We start from the raw sequence: 25286 nt of genomic DNA on the forward strand, positions 1-25286 counted from the left end.
TTTGATTTTTTCCAAATGGCTCAAGATTTTGAGTCCTTGCCATATGTGAGAGACTAGATTGGAATTCTGGGCTTCTGGCTTTAGCCTGGATCATTTGTGGCTATCATAGGAATTTGGGGAGTAGACCAGGAAACAGCAGATCACTTGCTATGTCTATCTAGTCTCTTTCTCTCGGTTTTTCCACCTTTCAGTAGATGGAAATATGAATTGAAAAGTATTTTTAGGGCTGAAGCTGTAGTGCAGTGAGTTAACACCCTGGCCTGAAGCGCCGGAATCCCATATGGGAGTCAGTTTGAGACCTGGCTGCTCCACTTCCAATCCAGCTCTCTTTTGTATTGATGTATTGATCATAATGATAGGTCTAAGAGTCAAAGGGATCACATCAACAAGATTAGTGTCTGCTAATACTAACTGATAGAATTAAAAAGGGAGAGAACGATCCAACATGGGAAGTGGAATACACAGCAGACTCATAGAATGGCAGATGTCTTAAAGAGCATTCTGGCCTCAGAATTAGCCCTTAAGGCATTTGGATCTGGATGAAGAGCCCATGAGAGTATTTTATGCATGGAAAGCCAAAACACTCTGGCAAAACAAAACAAAACAAAACAAAACAAAACAAAACAAAAAAACACCTAAATGAAAGATCTCCATGGGTGAGATCCCAGTGGAAAGAACGGGCCATCAAGAAGGAGGTACCTTTCTCTGAAGGGAGGAGAGAACTTCCACTTTGACTATGATCTTGTCTAAATAAGATTGAAGTCAGTGAACTCAAAAGGCTTTCATAGCCTTGGCAACCCATGACAAGAGCCTCATGTGATTACTGACGACATAAACAAGCAATTTTTAAGTCAGCAACAGGAGTCACTGTGCACTTATTCCCATGTAGGATCTCTGTCCTTAATGTGTTGTACAATGTAAATTAATGCTATAACTAGTACTGAAACAATACTTTACACTTTGTGTTTCTGTGTTGGTGCAGTCTGTTGAAATGTTTACATAGTATATACTAAGTTGATCTTCTGTATATAAAGATAATTGAAAATGAATCTTGATGTGAATGGAATGGGAGAGGGAGCAGGAGATGGGAGGGTTGCGGGTGGGAGGGAGGTTATGTGGGGGGAAAAAGCCACTCTAATCCAAAAGCTGTACTTTGGAGGTTTATGTTTATTAAATAAAACTTTTTTAAAAAAGCACTGTAATTAACTATTCTTAATATTTTTCTGAAAACATTCTAATGAAGACTATGATGCATCAGATGCCCATGCCTAAATTCAAGCCTAAATTCAAGCATGACTAAAATAATAGGAAATAATAAAACTCTTCATGGGAATCATCCTTCTAGATAGAAGAATTTGTGATTCTTCAAAGGATTTGGCTTGCTTCTAAAAAAAAGATTGTAAAAGAAAGCAATAAAAAATCAAATATAACTAAATGGAGACATAGATGAATGATGCACATATAAAGAAAGAAAGGAAATGACATAAATTAATAGATAGATGATTGATTTTTGCATGCACAGATACAAGCATGAACTCATAGAAAAATAAGTATTATCCAATCATGACAGAAACATGCACACATCAATATTTATAATTATTATTTCTGGAGAGTAGCTTGACCATATCTTATAGTGTAAAGATGTAAAATCATAAAGTGTAAAAATTATTCACATTAAATATAAAAACAATATAAGTAGAATATAATTATAAATATTCTGAAATTTCACTGTAAAATGTAAGTTTTGGTTTTCAATCACCCAAACTTAGATTTTGAATTATTTAAGCTTTTTCAGTCTAGATTTGCACATGCTTATTTGAAGAATAAATTCTAACTCACTTGATCAACGATTCAGTGAAAGAAAATCTATGTGAAATAGATTTGTTTTTAGGGTATGATTCAAAAAATATCTATTTTTGTCTCATACTGTCGTACTGTCTTTTACTAGTTAGATTGCTATATATCATTTACAAGCTATTTATAATCACTATTTGGACTTCATCATCAAAAAAGTAATGAACAATCATCACTAAAATTTAAAATAATTGTAGCCTCGCTGTGGCTTAGCAGATAAAGCCACCTTCTATGGTGCAGGCTTCCCATATGGGCGCTGGTTTGAGTCCTGGCTACTCCAATTCCTATCCAACTCTCTGCTATGGAACGGGAAATCAATGGAAGATGGTCCAAGTCCTAGTCCTGTACTCACATGGGAGACCTGGAAGAAGCTCCTGGCTCCTGCTTTGGATCAGTGCAGCTGCTGCCTTTGTGGCCATCTGGGAGCTGAACCAGCAGACGGAAGACTCTTTCTCTCTCTCCCTGCTTCTGCCTCTCTGTAACTCTGTCTTTTAAATAAATAAATAAATAAAATCTTTAAAAATATTAAAATAATTAAAACAGCAGTGCCTGAATCATCTGAAGGCAAAATGCACTTTTCGTTGTATTACTGAAGTGTTTAAACACAAGAATTTGAGGAAATAACATTTCATTTGCAGTAGATGAAAAAGTAATTTTATATGGTATGTATATATATATATATATATATGCATGTGTTTGTGCGTTTGAGATACATAATCCTATGCAAATGATTAAATACTTACTAATATTATATCTCTACTTTTACTTGCTTTTCTGACACAGGATATTTGTGAGAGAACTTTCATAATTAAAGATTCTATGATCCACAATGCTAAATGTTCAAATTCCTTGGTTTGAATTCAGTTGTTTTCATGCTCACTGCATATAATTTATCAATATGTTTTGTTGCTTTTAGTGACACAAATTATTTTCCAGGGAGATCTGCCTGGAATCAGTTAATTCCCTAGGTTTTGTAAGTAAAGCATTTGCCATCTGGCATATTTTTTCATGTCAGTGTAGAGTTACTAACATAATATATATGTATGCATATATATATATATATAATTTTAATTCTTCCTCTTAAGGAATAGCAGCATTGTTAATGATAGCATATCTCAGATAGATTAAATATTATTTGCTGTATTTTTGCAGTTTGTACCATAACAAAGTTGCAACATTCAAACTTTTTGGTGTAGAAGCATAACCTGGAGCGTTGGCAAAAATGTAAATAATATGGAGCTTTCAAGAACTTTTTGGAAGTTTCAGGTTGTATATTTTATTTTATTTTATTTTGACAGGCAGAGTGGACAGTGAGAGAGAGAGACAGAGAGAAAGGTCTTCCTTTGCCGTTGGTTCACCCTCCAATGGCCACCGCGGCTGGCGCACTGTAGCCGGTGCACCGCGCTGATCCGAAGGCAGGAGCCAGTTACTAATCCTGGTCTCCCATGGGGTGCAGGGCCCAAGCACTTGGGCCATCCTCCACTGCACTCCTGGGCCACAGCAGAGAGCTGGACTGGAAGAAGGGCAACCGGGACAGAATCTGGTGCCCCAACCGGGACTAGAACCTGGGGTGCCAGTGCCGAAAGGCGGAGGATTAGCCTATTGACCCACGACGCCGGCCAAGATTGTATATTTTATAAATCAACCTAAATTAAATTCAAAGATTTCATCCCTGTGCAATTAAATGGCTCACAATTTTAGAATATGTGCAATAGGGGCCGGCACCATGGCTTAGTAGGAAAACCACAGCCTGCAGTGCCAGCATCCCATATGGGTGCCAGTTCAAGTCCCAGCTACTCCTATTCTGATCCAGCTCTCTGCTATTGCCTGGGAAAGCAGTAGAAGATGGCCCAAGTCCTTGGGCCCCTGCACCTGTGTGGGAGACCAAGAAGAAGCTCCAGACTCCTGGCTTTGGATTGGCATAACTCTGGCCCTTGTGGCCAACTGGGGAGTGAACCAGCAGATGGAAGACCTCTCTCTCTCTTTCTCTCTCTCTCTCTCTATTCCTCTATTTCTCTCTCTGTTTAATTCTGCCTTTCAAATAAATAAATAAATCTTTTTTAAAAAGGAAACAAGAAACAAGAATATGTGCAACAATCACAAAACCTAATCATAAAATTTATCTTTAAATACATGAGACAAAAATCACATTAAAAAGGAATCTTGGTCTAAACTCCAAGAAACTTGAGATCCAAGAATTTGTCGTGACTTGGTAGCTATAAAATTAAGTAAACAAACTTGAGGTAGTCTATATCTTCTTCTGTGTTTCTAAACTTCTATCCTTAATCAATGGCACTTATTATAATTACTATTATTATTAAAAATGTCACTCTGATTCAGGGAAAATGATCCATTTACTTTAAAATTCAGAAGTTTTCTTTGTGCTGATAAAACCTACAAAAACAACAAAAATAACATGATATTGAATTAAATATTTTTTAGCTTAGTAACTTCTTGTTATAGTTAAGTAACTACTTGAGGAAATTTCCATAAACTCCTTGAAAGCCCCTCTTATTCATATTGCTTCCTGGTACCTTTAAGGGAATGATTAAAGGAACCTCTGTCAATACCAACATTCATGGGTACTTGTCTTTTTTTTTTATTTTTTATTTTTTTATTTTTTGACAAGCAGAGTGGATAGTGAGAGAGAGAGACAGAGAGAAAGGTCTTCCTTTTTCCATTGGTTCACCCCGCAATGGCCACTGCGGCCGGTGTGCTGCAGCTGGTGCACCACGCTGATCTGAAGCCAGGAGCCAGGTGCTTCTCCTGGTCTCCCATGCAGGTGCAGGGACCAAGGACTTGGGCCATCCTCCACTGCACTCCCGGATCACAGCAGAGAGCTGGACTGGAAGAGGAGCAACCAGGACGGAATCCGGCGCTCCGACCGGGACTAGAACCCGGTGTGCTGGCGCCACAGGCGGAGGAATAGCCTATTGAGCCACAACGCCAGCCCTACTCAAGTCTTTTATATAAAATAATATTATTTAATATAACATATACGCATCTTCTCTTATATGTTAAACATCTGTTGATTACTTATAATATCTAATGCAGTTTAAATGTTATACAAATAGTAGTTATACTTATTATTTGGGGAATAATGACAGAAAAGCATGAACAGGTTCAGTACACACATATTTTTATGCAAATACTTTAATCTGCAATTGGTTAAATCCATAGGTGATGTGTGCAGAATCCATGGTCATGAAAGGCTAAATATAAATGTATATCATTAGGTATTCAGGGAGATAAAATCAAAGAATGGCAAACAATTAAGATTCTCTAGGAAACACTGGAAACTGATACCATCAGATATCAGCTTTGCAGTCAAACAAGTCAGAAATATAAGAATAGGACTTAATGCTATGAAGATTATTTTTTGAGAAGTTAATTTTAATACTATGACTGTATGTAAAGAGTTGATAGAAGTGAAAGGTGTTTTCCAGGAGCAACCACTTACGAGATTAACTGAGGAAGATATTTGGCAAATCATTATATCTTAATAGTTACTTTGGTTGTGTTTGAACAGCAAGGCCATTTGTTCCCCCAAAAAGAATGCAACAACTACAGTTGGGGCATCAAGAGAGTACTCTCTGAACTGTTAACCCCCAAAATTGCTGGGAAGTCATATTAGTTTTTTTTTTTTCAAGATTTATTTTATTTATTTGAAAGAGTTAAAGAGAGGGGAAGAGACAGAGAGAGAGAGGTCTTCTATCCGCTGGTTGACTTCCCAGATGGCCACAACAGCTGGAGATGAGCCGATCTGAAGCCAGAAGCCAGGAGCCTCCTCTGGGTCTCCCACGTGGGTGCAGGGGCCCAAGCACTTGGGCCATTTTCTACTACTTTCCCAGGCTATAGCAGAGAGCTGGATTGGAAGAGGAGCAGCTGGGATTAGAACCAGTGCCCACAGGGGATGCCAGCGCTTCAGGCCAGGGCTTTAACCTGCTGTGCCACGGCACTGGCCCCTGTAACATTTTTAATACAAGGAAAAAGGACATTCCGACTTGCATCAAAGTTTGACTGTTGTCACATCTCAGAAGGCAGGATGATCTACATATAAGCTCTATCACTTGAGCAGAAACAAAAATTATCAAATACAAAGATTATAAGAAGGATTGGCATTGTGGAGCAGCTGGGTAAGCCACCACCTACAATCCCATCAACCCGTATGAGTGCTGGCTCAAGTCCTGGCTACTCCACTTCCAATTCAGCTCCCTGCTAATGCACCTGGGAAAGCAGCAGAAGATGGTCCAAGTTCTTGGACCGTGTCATCCATGTGGGAGACCTGGATGAAGCTCCAAACACCTGGCTTCAACCTGCCTTTGCCCCAGTCGTTGCAACAATTTGGGGAGAGAACCAGCAGTTAAGACATCTCTCTCTCACTCTGTCTCCATAGCTCTGACTTTCAGATAAATAAATTTTCAAAAAACAAAGAAACACTATCAGAAACTTAAATATTAACACTCGGTGGAAAGTAGTACAATTAAAAGAGACACAAAGTAAGTGGAAGAATAAAATGTGGAAGAATATTTAGTTAACTCACAAAACACAAATGTAATATGGGTGTAGTGAACATGTAGAGAGGCAGTAAAACACATTGAATTACTTCACATAAGCAGCTAAAACTTTTGTGAAATTAACACATAAATGTCGTGTTTCAAAGTTTGAATATGTATATATATATATTAAACAATAAAAGGAACATTTACAGCATTCAGATTAGTCTCATAAAAAAGTGAAGACTAAAGAACCTGCTGGAATTGTGCAGTTATATTATTTATTGATAGCTTATGGCATAAAGCAACAAAGTGGTTTAAAGTGTGAGTTAGAAGTTAAGAGAAAATATGGATGTAGTAGAGAAGTCTCAGAACATATTTATGTTTAATTTCTATCATTAGAAGAAAGCTGAGAATAGATGAAACACCTGTTGATTTAACACAATGAGTTTTCCCAGAGATGTAAAAAGATGCTGTATGTGGGGAGCAACTGGGAGCAACTCGGACTAGACTAAGTTACTGGAATTAAGACTTATTCTATGCATCTGCTCTCCCACAATATGGCGCTGGGAGAGGAGAAAACAGCTTCTACGCAGCTGCCTCTTGCCAACTTGAGTGATGACCTCCAGGAGCTCATCCTGCTCCTGATTGGAGGAGAGCAGCATACTCGGCGTGTGGGCAGCCGAGTTGGGATTGGCGGAAGAGGACTATAAAGGAGGAGAGAGACAACATGCACCAGGAACATCTAAGAGGAACATCTATCTGAAGGAACACCTGTGCAGCCCCCGAGAGAGCCGGCCGGCGGTGTGCCGCTCCCCCGCGGAAGTGGGGAAAAGTGGCAGGGGGAACCGCCCTTCCACGGAGGTGGAAGGGATGGTAGCCAACCCGGGAAGAACCAGCAGCAAACCCGGGCAGACGAAAGAACAACGCAGGGTCCTGTGTCGTTCCTCCACAAAGAGGGGGAGCGACACTGTATTCATATTCAGATGACAGAGTAGTGAAAATTCTAAATATGACAAAAAGTTTTGATATGTTCTAAGAAGACTGGAACACTATGAAAACATTTTTTTTAAAAAAATTTCAGGGAATAAAACAAATAGTAAGTAATAAAACCAGCAAGCTGCAAGGAAAGTGCAAATATAATAAAATGCTCCTTATGTATGCCATGAAAAATAGCATAAGAAGGGATATTTGCCAAGTTCTAATAGCAAATATTTTGAACCTAAAGTACTACCTCAGCCACAATTAATTCAGGTTGGAAAAAATCCAAGACATATTTGAAGCATAAAATCACTAAAAAAAAGTGTAGAAAACACGAAGGCCCTGGAACTAACATTAAAATGTTGAGAAATTTTTAAAGTAAACATATGATCATCCATCCTCTCATGCAGACAAAATATGTTGGATTTTTGCACCCTCAAATATCATATCTCTGGAGAGGAAATAAATATATTCCACTGTTCACATTGCCAAAATCAAGTAACATTAATCTCAAAACATAGAACAAACAAACTGTTGCGTCAAAGTATTTAAGAATAAATATCGGGCCAGGGCTGTGGCATAGCAGGTAAAGACACCGCCTGCAGTGCCAGCATCCAATATGGGCATCGGTTCGAGACCCGGCTGCTCCACTTCCGATCCAGCCATCTGCTGTGGCCTGGGAAAGCAGTAGAAGATGGCCCAAGTCCTTGGGCCCCTGCACCTGTGTGGGAGAGCCAGAAGAAGCTCCTGGCTCCTGGCTTTGGATCATCACAGCTCCGGCCATTGTGGCCAACTGGGGAGTGAACCAGCAGATGGAAGACCACTCCTCTCTCTCTCTGACTCTCCTTCTCTGTGTAACTCTGGCTTTCAAGTAAATAAATAATTCTTAAAAAAGTAATTCTTTAAAAAAGAATAAATATTAAATACTATAATACACAAAAAATGTGTCAATCAAAATAACAGTGATAGAAAATTGTTTAGGCACAAAGTTTGATGATATGAATAGAAAATGCATTGTTAATATTTTTCTATATTTTATATAACTGACCACAAGAGCACACTAATTAGAGTTACAACAAAATTTTCCAAGTTTACAATAAAATCTAAATATATTTATCAGATTTCTGACCTAAGAAACATATTAATCAGTATTAAATTCTACTGAAATTAACTAATTGTCTAAAATTCCCTTGAATAAAGATGCCACTAAATATACTAGTGTAATTAAATAAAACATTTAATAATACACTTTAAACTCTTACATAATCTTCCAAAAGAACCTGTAGCCATACCTCTTTGAAATATATCAGAATAGAAAGGGAAATGTCTACATTGGGATGTGGTTATGAGGCATTTTTTTTCTGGTAAACCACAATTTTTTTCTTTGACTCAATGAACATGGATTAGGAAGACCAGGTGAGAAATGGAAAGAAAAGAAATTACTCATTATAGAATTATTGTATCCCTGCACCAGTCTCTTATATAATTCTACAGTTACTTAGTCTTTGGTTGTGAATATAATGGACATAATCCCTTCATTAGCTCTCTAATCCATGGGTTTACCTAATACAATAGAAAGGGGGAAGATAAGTGACTGAATGTAATTATTTTACTCAAAATAAAAGATTTAAAATCATAATGTAAAGCAAGTTTTACTCTAGAAATTAATGCCAGTATGAGATATTTTAACGATCCATAAGGGCCGGCGCCATGACTTACTTGGTTAATCCTCCGCCTGCGGCGCAGGCATCCCATATGGGTGCCGGTTCTGGTGCCGGTTGCTCCTTTTCCAGTCCAGCTCTCTGCTGTGGCCTGGGAGGGCAGTGGAGGATGGTCCAGGGGATTGGGCCCCTGTACCCGCATGGGGAGACCTTGGGGCGAGGCACCTGGCTCCTAGCTTCAGATCAGTGCAGCGCCAGCTGTAGCCGCCATTTGGGGAGTGAACCAACGGAAGGAGGACCTTTCTCTTTGTCTCTCTCTCTCTCTTACTGTGTATAACTCTACTGTCAAATAAATAAAAAAAAAAAAATCCATAAAAGTTTTCTTTTAGCATACTTACAATGAACTCCCAGTTTGAACAAAACAGAATATGACCCTATGTCTTGGAAATTATAGTTGAACTTCTGTAAACACACGAGGATGCCTCTATACTATTTTAAGATAAGGTTCTTGCTGGAGCAGAGAAACTTATCCTCTGATTTATATGCAGCTTTTTTCTTGAAAATTCTTAGATCATCCCATTAAAAGAAATCACCAAAAAGTAAGTTTTCCTTATTTTTCCTTATTATATTATCCTTATTCCTTAAGAAAAAGAGTCAGTCAAATCAGGCTCCCACATGCAGGAGAACTTCTTAATAATGAAGCTTGAATTTCATGAATGTAAGTAATCATGAAGCACAAAGCAGGGAGTTTCAGGATCATCTATGAAGATTTCAAGTCTTGCCTCAGCTTACATATTCTTGCTAAGGTTAATATACTAGTTCTCAAATAATGTATATAAATTTAAAAGCTACTTATGTGAGTGCCACCTCATTCATAAAGCAGTTCTATGTTATATTCAATACTAAAGCTTAAGTGACATTTATTTTCCAATGAATCCTTCCCCTATAGACTTCAAAACTGCTTATCGAAAATAATACCAGAAAAAGGACAGGTAGATTCTCGTGAAAGTATCCCATAAATAAATATTCCCTCATTGAAAAGTGCCATCAGTTTGTTTGCCAAGAGGTTTGCCACTGACATGTTTACAAAGAGGCATCATCTTCTCATTCTAGTCTTGCATTCCTGGGCAGGAAAGAGAGAGAATAGATTGCTACTCTGCAGGTGCACATTTGTTTTACATCTGAAGAGTCTTATCTCAATGACACATCAACTATTCATTCTACTATAAGTAAAGAAAAAAAGCTATTTCTCTTGTTCTAAGCTTTTGTAAGGTATTATTTTGCTGTTACACCACAGGTGTATATTTAATAAAGTTATGTTGACACTATTTCCAAAATGAGAAGCTATGCATTTGTATGTTTATAAATAAAATAGCATTAAACACCCTTGTACATATATTGTTTGTTTTCCCAGTATTTTTTTTTTAACAGGCAGAGTGGACAGTGAGAGAGAGAGAGACAGAGAGAAAGGTCTTCCTTTGCCGTTGGTTCACCCTCCAAGGGCCGCCGCGGCCGGCGCGCTGCGGCCGGCGCACCGTGCTGATCTGAAGGCAGGAGCCAGGTGCTTCTCCTGGTATCCCATGGGGTGCAGGGCCCAAGCACTTGGGCCATCCTCCACTGCACTCCCCGGCCATAGTAGAGAGCTGGCCTGGAAGAGGGGCAACCGGGACAGAATCTGGCGCCCCAACCAGGACTAGAACCCGGTGTGCCGGCGCCAATAGGTGGAGGATTAGCCTATTGAGCCACGGCACCGGCTCCCAGTATTTTTCATATATAAATTATTAACATTAGCTTGCTGGATAAAACAAACATTCCCATAGGAACTCTTAACATATACTGCAATATTATTGAGTTTATGGAGGTTATAAAACTTTGCTTACACTACCATGTTTTTTGAATGTGTTATTACAACAACTGCAAATGATGCTTCCTTAGAAAATATAATTTTGTATTATACTTAAAAGATTTTGATATTTTATTAATCATCTACATGAGCTTCTGGTATTTTTACCTAAATGAGTTGTGTGTCTTTATTATAACAGATTTTGAAAAACTTTTTATTAAGAATAACAACCTCTTATCATATATGCTACATAAGTTTCCTAAGAAATCAATTTGTATTTTATTTCATGTGAAAAATTCACTTTTTAGGAAGTTCAAAACTCATCAACAAATGTTAATTGAATATTTGCTTTATGCCTGCCACAGTTTGTTTAGTAGTCTGCGAATAGTAATGCATAAATCAACAGCAAGAGGATGACACTGTGGTGTGATGGTTTAAGCCACTTCTTGTAACATGAGCTTCTCAGGTAGCAGGATTGGTTTGAGTCCTGGCTACTCCACTTCTGATCCAGATTCCTTCTAATTCTCCTAGGGAAGGCAGCAGAAGAGTAAGTACCCTAGTATTGGGACCCTACCACCATGTGAGAGACCAGGATGAAGTTCCTGGCTTCTGGCTTCAGCCTGGCCCAGATCTTGCTGTTGCCGCTATTTAGGGGATGAAGCCAGGGATGGAGGATTCTCTCTTGTTCTCTCTTTCTCTTTCTCTCTCTCTCTCTCTCTCTCTCTCTCTGTGTGTGTGTGTGTGTGTGTGTATGTTTTCTCTCTGTGTCTTTCAAATAATTGGAATAAATCTTAAAAGGAAACTAACAACATGCTAACATGACATTTATCATGAATTGTAAAAGAAAATAAGCCAGTGGACTAAAGGCACAAGAAAAAATATTGTAAAGTGATGAAAAATCCACTTAGAGAAATAAAAATATATAAAGATTAAGTATGTACAAACTAAAAGTCAATTAACTAAGGCTCTTCAAAGATGACCTTTTTGAAGAGGAGGAAAATAAATTGAGATTGAATGCTAAAAAGAAGCTAAGTCACTTGAAGATAAAGACAAAGAAATTCAGTAGAGGATATAGATAATGAAAATCCTTTGACTAGGAACAAGCTGGCTATTGAAAATACAGGAAATGGGGGCTGGCGCTGTGGCGTAGTGGGTTTAAGTGCTGGCCTGAAGCGCCGGCATCCCATATGGGCACAGGTTCTAGTCCCAGCTGCTCTTTTTCCAATCCAGCTCTCTGCTATAGCCTAGGATAGCAGTATAATATCAGCATTAGCAAATTTTGTTTGCTTTTTATACTGTCTTTTAAATTTTCTTTTAATAAAGCCTATTTTAAATGATTTATTCACTTCTTTGTATGTGAGTAAGTACATAATATATATTCTTATACATGTAGTTTTTTTAAACACACACTGCATTTCTTTCACGAACACATTTTCATTATCTTTTTTTGTATTTTAGGATGAACTGACTCTTAATATACTTTCTCTTCCTTCAAGGTTAGTATTTAATAACTTATAAATTACAATTTCATAAGTGTAAACTATATTTTAAATATTCTGTTTTGCCTTTTGCAAAGAGGTAAAAATTTCAGATGAAAGTGATCTACTTTTTTTCAACTATTTAATTTATTTGAAAATCAGAGTTACAAAGAGAGGGAGAAACAGAAAGATCTTCCATCTGCTGGTACACTGTCCAGTTAGTCTCAATGGTTTTACCTGCAGTGCCACAGCTCAGGCACCAAAAGTGAACTACTGTTATGAACTCGTGGGTACCCATTTTAATTCTTAGTGCCTTCCCAGTATGATTTAGACCAATACCTCCTCTATTTTCATTTCTTTCAGTGCAACCTCTGTCATATACTTATATATATTCGTATCTCTTGCTTTATGTTCTCAGCTGTATTTGATGACTTCATTCTCTGCATTAATATATTATATTACAAAGCAAGATTTTATGCAAATCTTGAGATGTTAGGAGGACAATCCCTCCCATGCTGTTATTTTTTGACACTGACCGTTTGTTTTTCAACAATGTCCACTTGATTATGGAACCAGCGTGTTCTACTGAAATACTAGTTGTTATAGAATTCAAAGACTTGGGAAAACTCTTTCTAAGGTCACTTTTTTATAAGAGTTTTTTGGTGGTCTCTTGTCTTTAGGAGCAGAAGTATGGATGATATATATTAAGATTGTTGTTTGGGGGCCAATATTGTGGTACAGTGAGCTAAGCTGCCACCTGTGAGGCCTGCATCCCATATGCATCCCATATGAGTGAAGATTTTCGTTCCAGCTGCTCCACTTTCAACCCAGGACTCTGTTAATGCCTCTGGGAAAGCAACAGACAGTGACTCAAATGGTTGGGCCTCTGCAATCATGTGGGAGATCCAGATGAAGCTCCTGGCTCCTGGCTTTTGCCTTGCCCATCCCTCACCATTGAGGTGATTTGGGGAGTCAATCAGTGGTGGATGATCTCTCTCTCTCTCTCTCTTTCCCCCCTTCTATATCAACCTTTTAAATAAATAAATAAATAAATAAATCTTTAAAACATTTATCTGCCATATTTGTTAATTCTGTTTTTTGTTAAGATTTATTTATTTATTTGAAAGGCAGAGTTACAGAGGTTAAGACAGAGAGAGAGTTCTTCCATCCACTAGTTTATTCCCCCAAAAAGCTGCAATGGCCAGAGCTGGTCCAAAGCCAGGAGCCTGGAGCTTCATCCAAGTCTCCCATTTGGATGCAGGTACCCAACAATTTGGGCCCTTCTACTGCTTTCCCAGGCCATAACAGAGAGCTGGATCGGAAATGGAGCTGCCAGGACTCAAACAGTGCCCATATTAGGTGCCGGCACTGCATGCACCAGCTTTATTTGCTATGTCACAGTGCCAGCCCCTTGTAAATTCTTTTCTTTCATTTAAGATTTATTTATTTATTTGAAAGTTGGAGTTACACAGAGAGAGAAGGAGAGGCAGAAAGAAAGAGAGACAGGTCTTCCATCCATTGGTTCATTCCCCAATTGGCCACAATGGCCAGAGCTGTGCCGATCTGGAGCCAGGAGCCAGGAGCTTCTTCCAGGTCTCCCACATGGGTGCAAGGGCCCAAGGACTTGGGCCATCTTCTACTGCTTTCCCAGACCATCGCAGAGAGCTGGATCAGAAGTTGAGCAGCCGGGACTTGAACCGGTGCCCGAATGGGATACCAGCACTGCAGGCAGCAGCATTACCCTTTACGCCACTGCACTGGCCCCAAATTCTTTTCAATAATAATGTAAAATATTTTACTTTGTAAATTTAAATTGCTTGCCATGACTAATATTTATTTGCTTTTTGTTTCTGACTTATATGTCAAATCAACTAAATGTCTTTTTATTAAGGCAATTATTTTAGAGGCAAAGGGAGGGAACACCCATGCAGTAGATCACTCCCCAAATGCTCACAATGGCCAAGGATGGATTTGGCCAAATTTGGGATCAGGAACTTAATGTAGGTATCTCACTTGGTTGGCAGAAATTTAACCGCTTGAGCCATGACTATGGTTTTTCAGGGTCTGTATTGGCAGAACCATAGAATCAGGTGTCAAACTCAGTTATCCCAATGTAGTACTTGGGCATCTTAATCAATGTCTTAACCACTAGGTTAAATGTTTATCCCCAAATTATCTCTTGAAATTTCAAATGCTAGGTCACTCAACTCCAAATAAATTTTCAAAATTTCACTTGATAGCTATATACAATACATGGCATTGTATCTGTTTATTTTACTTAGGAGTTACAGACATAAAGTGTTTAGTTTACTATTTTTTATCTCAAATTTTTATTGTTCAAAGAATGAAAAAGAATGACAAAAATACGGATGTTTCTGTATTTCTGAAAGGCTACATTTTTTTTCAAAAGCATAGTCAATAAATATACTCAATAGACACTCTGATGCTTTCCTATTTCTGAGATTTTCTTTTACATTTTAATTACTTTGTTTCTACTAATAGCATCTTCTTGTCTTCATTAAAATGACTTTTGTCCTGAAGCACTTTCTTCTTCCCTTATGTGTCATGTTTTTTGTATTTAATAGTTAATAATTATGATTGTATTAAAGTCAAATCTTATTTTCAGTGCTCAACTGTCTTAAACTCACAAATCCTAGGTTTCATAAAAATATGAAAATATGACAGAAGGGTAATTTAATTCTTAATATCTATTTTCCTTAATTATTAGGTGACTCAAGATGCATAAGATAGGGATTTTATACTGTTCCTAGGCAATTTCAGTGTCATTATGTGGCAAACATGACAGTCTTTTTTCTATTGCTACAGACTCCATGTCTCATGCTCTTTGTCATTAACTGTGTTCTAAGACCCAGCTCTCGAGGATTAGTCCCAAGGGACATGCACTGTCTCTCCAAGTGAGGTTTTTCTTTCCTAATTTGATGTCTCCTAAATGTTTGTGACTCATCTTCCCTTTTTGTAAGTTTCTTGTGTTCTCCAAAAGAGCAGCAACCCAGTGGTGAAAATAAGCCTTAAAATTGCAGAGAATCCATCCTTGAATGGGCAGATAAATGTAGAAATCTATCAGTCTTGAAAAACCTGTAAAACAACTTTGTAGTTTTACTCGGAAAATCAAACTTTTCCCTAACTCACTATTTTTAGGGGGAACATTCAACATAATGCAATATTTCTAATAACTTAAAGCAGTTGGAAAAGATTATATGATTAATTTTCAAAAGTTCATGGAAAGTTGCTATTACCTCCAATTCAGAGATTAAAAAAAATAAACTCAAAGAAGACAAGCACTTTGTTGAAACTACTTTGTAGTTAGGTAAATCACTGAGTTTTTATCAAAGATCCTCAAATCCAAAGCGTGTGCCCTGTTGAATTTGCTATTTGTTTCAAGTGTTACCACACTGAAAAGCATTCACGTGAAATTTGAATACTACTTTTATTATCTGTAATCATGAAAAATATTAAAGGCAAACCATATATGTTGATATACTTCACAAACTTGAAGACATTCTGAAATGATAATTATTATCATCACCTAAGTTCTCCTTATTCAAGTCAATGATTTTTTATATATCCATGTGTACACATTCAATGACAGACTTTTTGGCCCCAACTCACTTATTTCTCATAGCTTCATCAAAAACTTTTACTTGATCATATCCTTGTAACCGTTATAGATAAAAGGAATAGGTCTTTTCTGGTCACATATGCAGAGTATCATGGAAATATAAAGTAAATTAATTCATCAATATTCATGATACTAGTAAGATTTAGAATAATACTTTGAACCCTGTGAGATTCTCTAACAGGAAGAGTAAGGAGGAATAAAGTATGGCTTCAAAACTTACTTTAGGTCATAGAATAATATGAAGCAATGTACTGTTTTCTTCATATTATACTCAGTATGAATAGCGGGTCTACTTTTTCATGCTAAGATATTTATCAAATTTTTCAGATTATCAAGACACATTGCATTTAAATTTTCTAGCATTGATTCATAATTACCAAAACCATAAACATTCAGGTTTATATCGAAAAAAGAAATTATCAGGCCAGCATCATGGCTCACTTGGTTAATCCTCTACCTGTGGTGCCCTCATCCCATATGGGCGCCAATTCTAGTCCTCTTGTTCCAGTCCAGCTTTCTGCTGTGGCCCGGGAGGGAAGTGGAGGTTGGCCCAAGTGCTTGGGCTCCTGCACCCGCATGGGAGACCAGGAAGAAGCACCTGGCTCCTGGCTTCGGATAGGTGCAGCTCCAGCCATTGTGGCCATTTGGGGAGTGAACCAATGTAAGGAAGACCTTTCTCTAGCCGGCGCCGTGGCTCAATAGGCTAATCCTCCACCTTGCGGCGCCGGCACACCGGGTTCTAGTCCCGGTTGGGGCGCCGGATGGATTCTGTCCCGGTTGCCCCTCTTCCAGGCCAGCTCTCTGCTATGGCCAGGGAGTGCAGTGGAGGATGGCCCAGGTGCTTGGGCCTTGCACCCCATGGGAGACCAGGAAAAGCACCTGGCTCCTGGCTCCTGCCAGGATCAGCGCGGTGCGCCGGCTGCAGCGGCGGCCATTGGAGGGTGAACCAACGGCAAAGGAAGACCTTTCTCTCTCTGTCTCTCTCTCTCACTGTCCACTCTGCCTGTCAAAAAAAAAAAAAAAAACAAAAAAAAAAAAAAAAAAAAAGACCTTTCTCTCTGTCTCTCTCTCTCTCTGACTGTCTGTAACTCTCTATCTCTCTCTCTCACTAGCTATAACTCTACCTGTCAAATAAATAAAAAAAAAGAAATTATTTACTGTGAGAAATATTAGGGAAACAATATGTACACTTTTTTTTTTCTCCTTGCAAGAGAAGGCCTATGAATTATCCTTTAAAGAAAAATTTGCGGGGGAGTCGGCGCTGTGGTGTAATGGGTTAAGCCACCGCCTGTGTTGTGAGCATCCCATATGGGCACCAGTTGAGCCCCTGCTGCTCCACTCCAATCCAGCTGCCTGCTGATGTTCCTGGGAAAGCAGTGGGGAATGGTCCAAGTCCATGGGCCCCTGAATCCACGTGGAAGATCCAGAGGAAGCTCCTGGTTCCTGTCTTCAGAATTGCACAGTGCTAGCTGTTGTAGCCATTTTGGCCTCCCTCTCTAGTTCTGCCTTTCAAAAAACTAAATAAAAATCTTTTAAAAATAATTTCAAGATAATTTGGGGCACTTGGAGTAAGCAAAAATGAAACCAGTTGTTTCAAGAAAGAGCTCAGTAAGTCTACAGTTACGCTCTCATTTATTTATTTTAAGTGTATTTATTTTGAACAAACTCAATTTCTAGAACTATTCTAAGAGATTAGGGCAAAAACAAACAAAAGTGCCACCATGGTAGTGGCATTATGAAAGAGCTTTATCTCTTAACAGAGATGATCATTCTTATTGGTAGGATTTTTTTATTCTCTTTGGGAAGTACTAGAAAAAGATACAAAATTTTAATCTATAGTATCCATACATATTTTATATTTACTTCAAATATTTCTTTAATAACACTGTTGGCAGGGCTATTATGTTTTACAGACGAGGTAATTCACCATAATTTGATTCAGGACCAAATTATATGACTTTGTAAAATATATTTTTCCACTGGCTCACTGGGGGTGCATTTTCACTGATGGGGTCTAGCAGATTTATTTATTGTCAATTGCTCCCATTCATATTTCTTTCTGTGGCTGAGGTCAGTGTAGCGTCTCACTATTCAGCCATCTTGTATCCTTTCCTATACTTACTTTTTAATTTTCTAATTTATGGTGGTCATTTCATCATTTTGCTCATTTATTAGTATGCACTTTTTAAGGTATAAGTCATAAGTAACAAATATTTATAAGTACTTTTTTATCTCCCTGATGAGTTTAAATAAAATAAAGCAATGTAGATGCCAATTTGGTCTTTATTGTTTACAAGGGAACACTCAACGTAAATATCATTTTCTTTATATGTATTTCTCTTTCACACCCAATACATACTATATCAACTATATTTTATCATTTTTATTTATGTTTCTTTTCTTTGGGGTAAGAAAACATAATACATAAAATAGTAAAATATATTTTTAAACTTTTTGTTTGGCTAGTCTTCTGAATAAAAATTTTTGATGAAATAGTATTATACTATTTATACATGTATATTGAAAACTGCAAAGAGATTTAGGTTTATTATGACATTGTAGACACATCAGGCTTTTAAATTATACTCATTGTAATGTTCCAAATTATATTCTAAGATCAAGAGTCACTGTTTTAAGTCATGCATAAATGACTGAATTTTTTTTTTTTTTTTTTTTTTTTTGACAGGCAGAGTGGACAGTGAGAGAGAGACAGAGAGAAAGGTCTTCCTTTGCCGTTGGTTCACCTTCCAATGGCCGCCGCTGCAGCCGGCGCACCGCGCTGATCCGATGGCAGGAGCCAGGAGCCAGGTGCTTTTCCTGGTCTCCCATGGGGTGCAAGGCCCAAGCACCTGGGCCATCCTCCACTGCACTCCCTGGCCATAGCAGAGAGCTGGCCTGGAAGAGGGGCAACCGGGACAGAATCCATCCGGCGCCCCAACCGGGACTAGAACCCGGTGTGCCGGCGCCGCAAGGTGGAGGATTAGCCTATTGAGCCACGGCGCCGGCCAAATGACTGAAATTTTTAAAACTACTTCTTGGGATGGCACTGTGGTGCAGGGGGTTAAACCCTGACCTAAAGTGCTGGCATCCCATATGGGTGCCGATTCTAGTCCCGGCTGCTCTTCTTCTGATCCAACTTTCTGCTATGGCCTGGGATAGTAGCAGAAGATGGCCCAGGTCCTTGGGCCCCTGCACCCATGTGGGAGACCTGGATCGGCACAGCTCTTGCTGTCGCAGCCATGTGGGGAGTGAACCAGTGGATGGAAGACCTCTCTCTCTGTCTCTGACTCTCCTTCTCTCTGTAACTCTGTGTTTCAAATAAATAAAATAAATATTTAAAAAAAATACTTCTATGTATTGTAAAGGATACTTGGAGATTGTTTTCTCCAAATATTGTTTTTCAATTAATACTCAAAAAATCATGAGACTGAATTATACTATGAATTGAGCAGCTACAAGTATTGTAGTCACTGTCTAAGAAAAATGGACAATCACACATGATGGAGATTTGAATAATTAAGAGTTTATTAAGAGATTTCATATTGCAAGGAATCACTTAGATTTAGACTATCACAAGGTCAGTACAGGATTTAGTTATTTCTTTGGAGACCAACATTTTATAATATTTGTTTGTATCTGAAAAACAGTAGAGATGGAGCCACATTTATGGTTCACTAGTCTTTGCCATATTTTGAAATCAGAGTTTATGAAGTGTAAAAACTATAACTTTTCATGCTAAGTAGATGCTTAGAGAAGCACTTCTAGCACTCATAGGCTTACTTGAGTTAATACATTATGTTAATTATATAATATTTCTATCAAAATTATAAAATATGTACCATGTGTGTTAAGAATCAGGTATTTTAGCTTGCTTAGTAATAATAGTTTAATAACTAATTAACAGATGACTCTTTCAAAGAGGATAATGAAGCTTAATGAAACATGGGATGACAATTAAGTGTGAGACATCAATTGATTTGTGAAATGCAGACCTGCCTTTTGTGGATATAAATCTATGCACATAAATAGACCTTTGGACATATCTTTCATATGCATGTGTTGAATTCCATATAGAGGAGGAATTCACTAAGTGTTGTAGGTAGTATAACATTTCTCCCTCCCAACATGTCCTTATCTGAATCCCCAGAAACTAAAAACATACTACCTCACATGGATAGGTAAGTGAAATTAGTGATTGTAAATAAGGGTCTTGAAATTGAGAGATTATCCTGGATTATCCAAATGAGCCCAATGTCACCATAAGAGTGATTCAAAGATACAGGAGGGAATCAGATGAATCAGAGAAGAAAGTGTGATGATCAAACTGAGATCGCAGAGAGGGAAACAGACAGTTTAGAAGATGCTTCACCACTGGCATGGAAGAAGGAGAATACAGTCATGAGCTAAGGTTATATGTACATTGTTTCTATAAGCTAAAAAAGCATGAAAATATTGGATGCTCCTCTAAAACCACAAGAAAAAATACATACAAAATGATGCATTTCAGTCTTTAGACTTCTGTAACTGTGTGAGTTATTTGTGTGTTTCAAGAAACTAAATCTGTGCTAATTTTTATAGCAGCTATGGGAAAGTGATATACTAGAGGAAGATACTCATTAAAATTTTAAATTATATTCATGGGCAAAGGGATATGTTTAGTGCAGTGATACTATTGGACTTAAGACAATTTTATTTTACATCACTTATTTGAAATATGTGATATTTGGTTTGTTTAATGAATAATAATGATTAAGGCATTTTTTGTTTCTCCCTTTAGATGACTTACAAAATGTTGTCCTTCATATTTCCCTTTTTGTTCTTGATTGATACATAGACGACTGGAGCTGGAGCCGCCATTTGACATTTGACAGATTTTGAAGATGGACAACTCATGATCATTCTGTAACTGCTGAACCAGTCTCAACTGGTTTGACTCTGTCAAGAATAGAATGTTGATTCATCTTTTAGGTACAATAGTTGCAAGTCATGTCAGGAAGTGAACCTGAATTTGGTACCAATTCAATGAGAAACATGGGTATTAATGGTACTGTGAGTTACTGCATATTCCAGGATCATCTCTATTTGGACTCAAGCATTTGCAAAGTAAATTTCAAAATTGACCCTTGTGATTATTTCATTTTCTTAGCTTAGCATATGAATTCTTACCCATTATACCAATCATAAAATCCAAGCCTTTCTCTAAATACTTGTGTGATGATATTTTCCATGTTAAACTAAAACTTCTAACTAAAAGCTTTTAATTCAGTCCATGATCAATTTACCTTAAATGTTTTTATTGCTGTGTCCTGCACTATAACTCCATGTCTGCAGTATGAAATCCACATTAGCTCTACCTTTTGAGTAAATCAATTTTCTAAACTTAAACAAGCAACTCTAAATATATTTCCACTGACAGAAATTATAGTTCAGCAAAATATAGTTAATACATTGTTAAAACTAAATAAGATATTCGTGAACTTTTAAAGGGAATAGTAATTAACTTAATAAATAAAGTATCAGAGAGAAAAGAAAGCAAATATATTTAGCAACTAATACTACTAAGTGCAAGTTAATTTAGTCTCATCATTTAGTTGAAATTATTGCAATTTCCATTACTCTGTTTTATAGATGATTTTATTATCACTTATAACTAAAAAAAAAAATGATTCAAGAAGGGTAAGTAACTCCCCTAAGGCCCCACTTAGAGTATAGAACTACATTGTGGATTGGAACCTCATATTTAATCCAATGTTCACATACTTTCTATGGTATCATATTGAGAACAACCAATAAATATTATATACTATTTAAATGAAATACTCAATTTTATTTAAATGACAAATAAATTAAATTTTATAATTTATTTCTATTTTATTACAGAAATATTTTATTTTATAAATGTCTTTATAAGTTTCATCCTTCATATTTGAATGAATGCATGATCCTTAGAAGTTTTTATTCATACAAAATATAATCCCAGAATCCTTATTAAAGTTATTTATCTGAAGTAGTTGTTTTAGATTTACAAAATCTATGAATAGTCATGTGATTTCTCAAAAATATAATCTTTTTTATATTTCTTTTTTAAACTTTTATTTAATAAATATAAATTTCCAAAGTACAACTTTTGGATTATAGCAGCTTTTCCCCCATAACCTCCCTCCCACCTGCAACCATCCCATCTCCTGCTCCCTCTCCCATCCCTTTCACATCAAGATTCATTTTTAATTATCTTTATATACAGAAGATCAATTTAGTATATACTAAGTAAAGATTTCAACAGTTTGTACCCACACAGAAACACAAAGTGTAAAGTACTGTTTGAGTACTAGTTATACCATTAATTCACATAGTACAAGACATTAAGGACAGAGATCCTACCTGGGGAGTAATTGCACAGTGACTCCTGTTGTTGATTTAACAATTGACACTCTTATTTATGGCGTCAGTAGTCACCCGAGGCCCTTGTCAAACTCACCACAGTGAAACATAAAGAAAAGATTCTAAAATGTGCAAGAGAGAAACGTCAGATTACTCTCAGAGGATCTCCAATTAGACTCACAGAAAACTTCTCATCAGAAACCCTACAGGCTAGGAGGGAATGGTGAGATATAGCCCAAGTACTCAGAGAAAAAAAACTGCTTTCCCAGAATATTATACCCTGCAAAGCTCTCATTTGTGAATGAAGGTGAAATAAAGACCTTTCATAGCAAACAGAAATTGAAAGAATCTGTCACTACTTGTCCAGCCCTGCAAAAGATGCTTATACATGTGTTACACCCAGAAACACAGAAACACAGAAACATGGCCATCAATACAAAAGAAGGTAAAACATATAATCTTAATTAAACTTTAATATAAATCTCCAGTGGGGCTGGCACTGTAGTATGGCAGAATAAAGCCCTGACATGCAGAGCTGGCATCCCATATGGGCACCAGTTCGAGTCCTGGCTGTCCCTCTTCTAATCCAGCTCTCTGCTATGGCCTGGGAAAGCAGTAGAAGATGGCCCAAGTTCTTGGGTCCCTGCACCCACACGGCAGACCCGGAAGAAGCTCCTGGCTCCTGGCTTTGAACCTGCTCACCTCCTGTTGTTGCAGCCATTTGGGTAATGAACCAGCAGATGAAATACCTCTCTCTATGTGTCTCTCTCTATAAATCTGTGTTTCAAAAAAAAATGAAGTAAAATTTTTAAACAAAATATAAATCCCCAAATGCCATAATTTTGATAATTCTCTCTCTCTTTTTTTTTTTTTTTTTTTTTTTGACAGGCAGAGTGGACAGTGAGAGAGAGAGACAGAGAGAAAGGTCTTCCTTTGCCGTTGGTTCACCCTCCAATGGCCGCCGCGGCCAGCGTGCTGCGGCCAGCACACCGCGTTGATCCGATGGCAGGAGCCAGGTACTTCTCCTGGTCTCCCATGGGGTGCAGGGCCCAAGCACTTGGGCCATCCTCCACTGCACTCCCTGGCCACAGCAGAGAGCTGGCCTGGAAGAGGGGCAACCGGGACAGAATCCGGCGCCCCTACCGGAACTAGAACCCAGTGTGCTGGCGCCGCAAGGCAGAGGATTAACCTAGTGAGCCACAGCGCCGGCCGATAATTCTCTCTTGCAAACTCAGTTGACATAGCAAAATTAGAATGAGAAATTCACCTTCCTCATTCTTCATATCAGTAGCCATTTTGGGAGATCCTGTTGTATGTGTTGAGTCAGACAACCAGCAGCTCCAAGACTGCTCACTTACTTGCATTAGTATGTGGAAGTTACTGTGTAACTCTATTCACTATTTTGACACTGGAAAACAGAGGATACTGCATTATAAACAACTTACAAGTAAAGTTATACTATGAAAACAGAACATAAAAGGATTTCAATTTATTGTGTTCCTTTTACTTATCAGTTGTCTACATGTGGTTGATTTAAAAACATTGTAAAAGAATGAGAAGAGTTACTTATGGTTTCCTGTGCTAGAAATGAAAACATTCTGAGCCCTGGCAGGTTAAAATATAAAATATATTAAAATGGGCCGGAGCCATGGCTCACTTGGTTAATCCTCCACCTGTGGCGCTGGGATCCTATATGGGCACTGGGTTCTAGTCCTGGTTGCTCCTCTTCCAGTCCAGCTTTCTGCTGTGGCCCGGGAAGACAGTGGAGGATGGCCCAAGTGCTTGGGCCCCTGCACCCCTGTGGAAGACCAGGAAGAAATACCTGGCTCCTGGCTTCAGATCGGCGCAGCGCTGGCTGTGGCGGCCATTTGGGGATGAATCAACAGAAGGAAGACCTTTCTCTCTGTCTCTCTCAGTGTCTATCTGTCAAATAAAAATAACTAATTAATTAATTAAAATATGTTAAAATGGTTTTGCTATTTGATCTAAAATTTGCTTTTAGTAAAATGCAATGTAACAGAATGTTCTAACTACATATGGTGACCATTTTCAGAGAGATAAAACTGATACTGGTAACAACATGTTTATATTAGTGTTTTGCATAGATTGTGTCCATGTTTGATATTGATTTTTTTTTATAAGATATATTGAGTTTCATACTTTGACTATGTTGAGGGTTAAAATATTATTTTCATGATATATTTTATTCTAGTAAATGGGAAATAAATCAAATTTATTATAATCAATATTTAGATAACATGGAATTTATCAAAATATATGATTTTAACTGCTTTAGTGTATGAATTGCTTTCAATAAAATAAAAATATATTTTTCTGCATATATATATTACAAAAGATTATAATAATTCCTACATTGATTGCATTCTAAAAGATTAGATTCAGCTATCCACATTCAAAAGTCTATAATTTCTCCCTTTTCTTATATTTTAAACTCCAGAAACAGGAACAGTCTGGTTACTTCACATTCATTCAAAATAAATCTACTGTTATAAGTAATTACTATTATTTACCTGCTTGTAAATCAGATGATAACAGAGATAACAAAAGGCACACTGAAGAGAAAATGTACATGTGTCTTTCACTATAACATCCTCAATTATTAAGTAATGACAAATTATTTGGTCCAGGTGTTCCCTGTAGTAAAATGTTGATTTTTCAAATGTTATGCTTCAGAAAGAAAAACATGCAAAATTAACTATGCAAATTATGTATGTACATGCATACATAACAACAAACTTGCAAGCACTTAAGAACACTCTTTTTCAACAGTGTCTTTAGAGTGAGGTAATTTATCTAAATGAGTACCAGGATTCCACCACTCCATAATGAAGTGCCTGGATTCAAGCTTTGCTGTACTTCCAATTCCAGCTTCCAACTAGTGCAGATGTTATGAGGTAGTCTGCCACCCATAAAGGAGAGAAATTGGTTGAC

The sequence above is a fragment of the Oryctolagus cuniculus genome, chromosome 9 (assembly GCF_964237555.1).
Source record: "Oryctolagus cuniculus chromosome 9, mOryCun1.1, whole genome shotgun sequence".
Classification (NCBI taxonomy): domain Eukaryota; kingdom Metazoa; phylum Chordata; class Mammalia; order Lagomorpha; family Leporidae; genus Oryctolagus; species Oryctolagus cuniculus.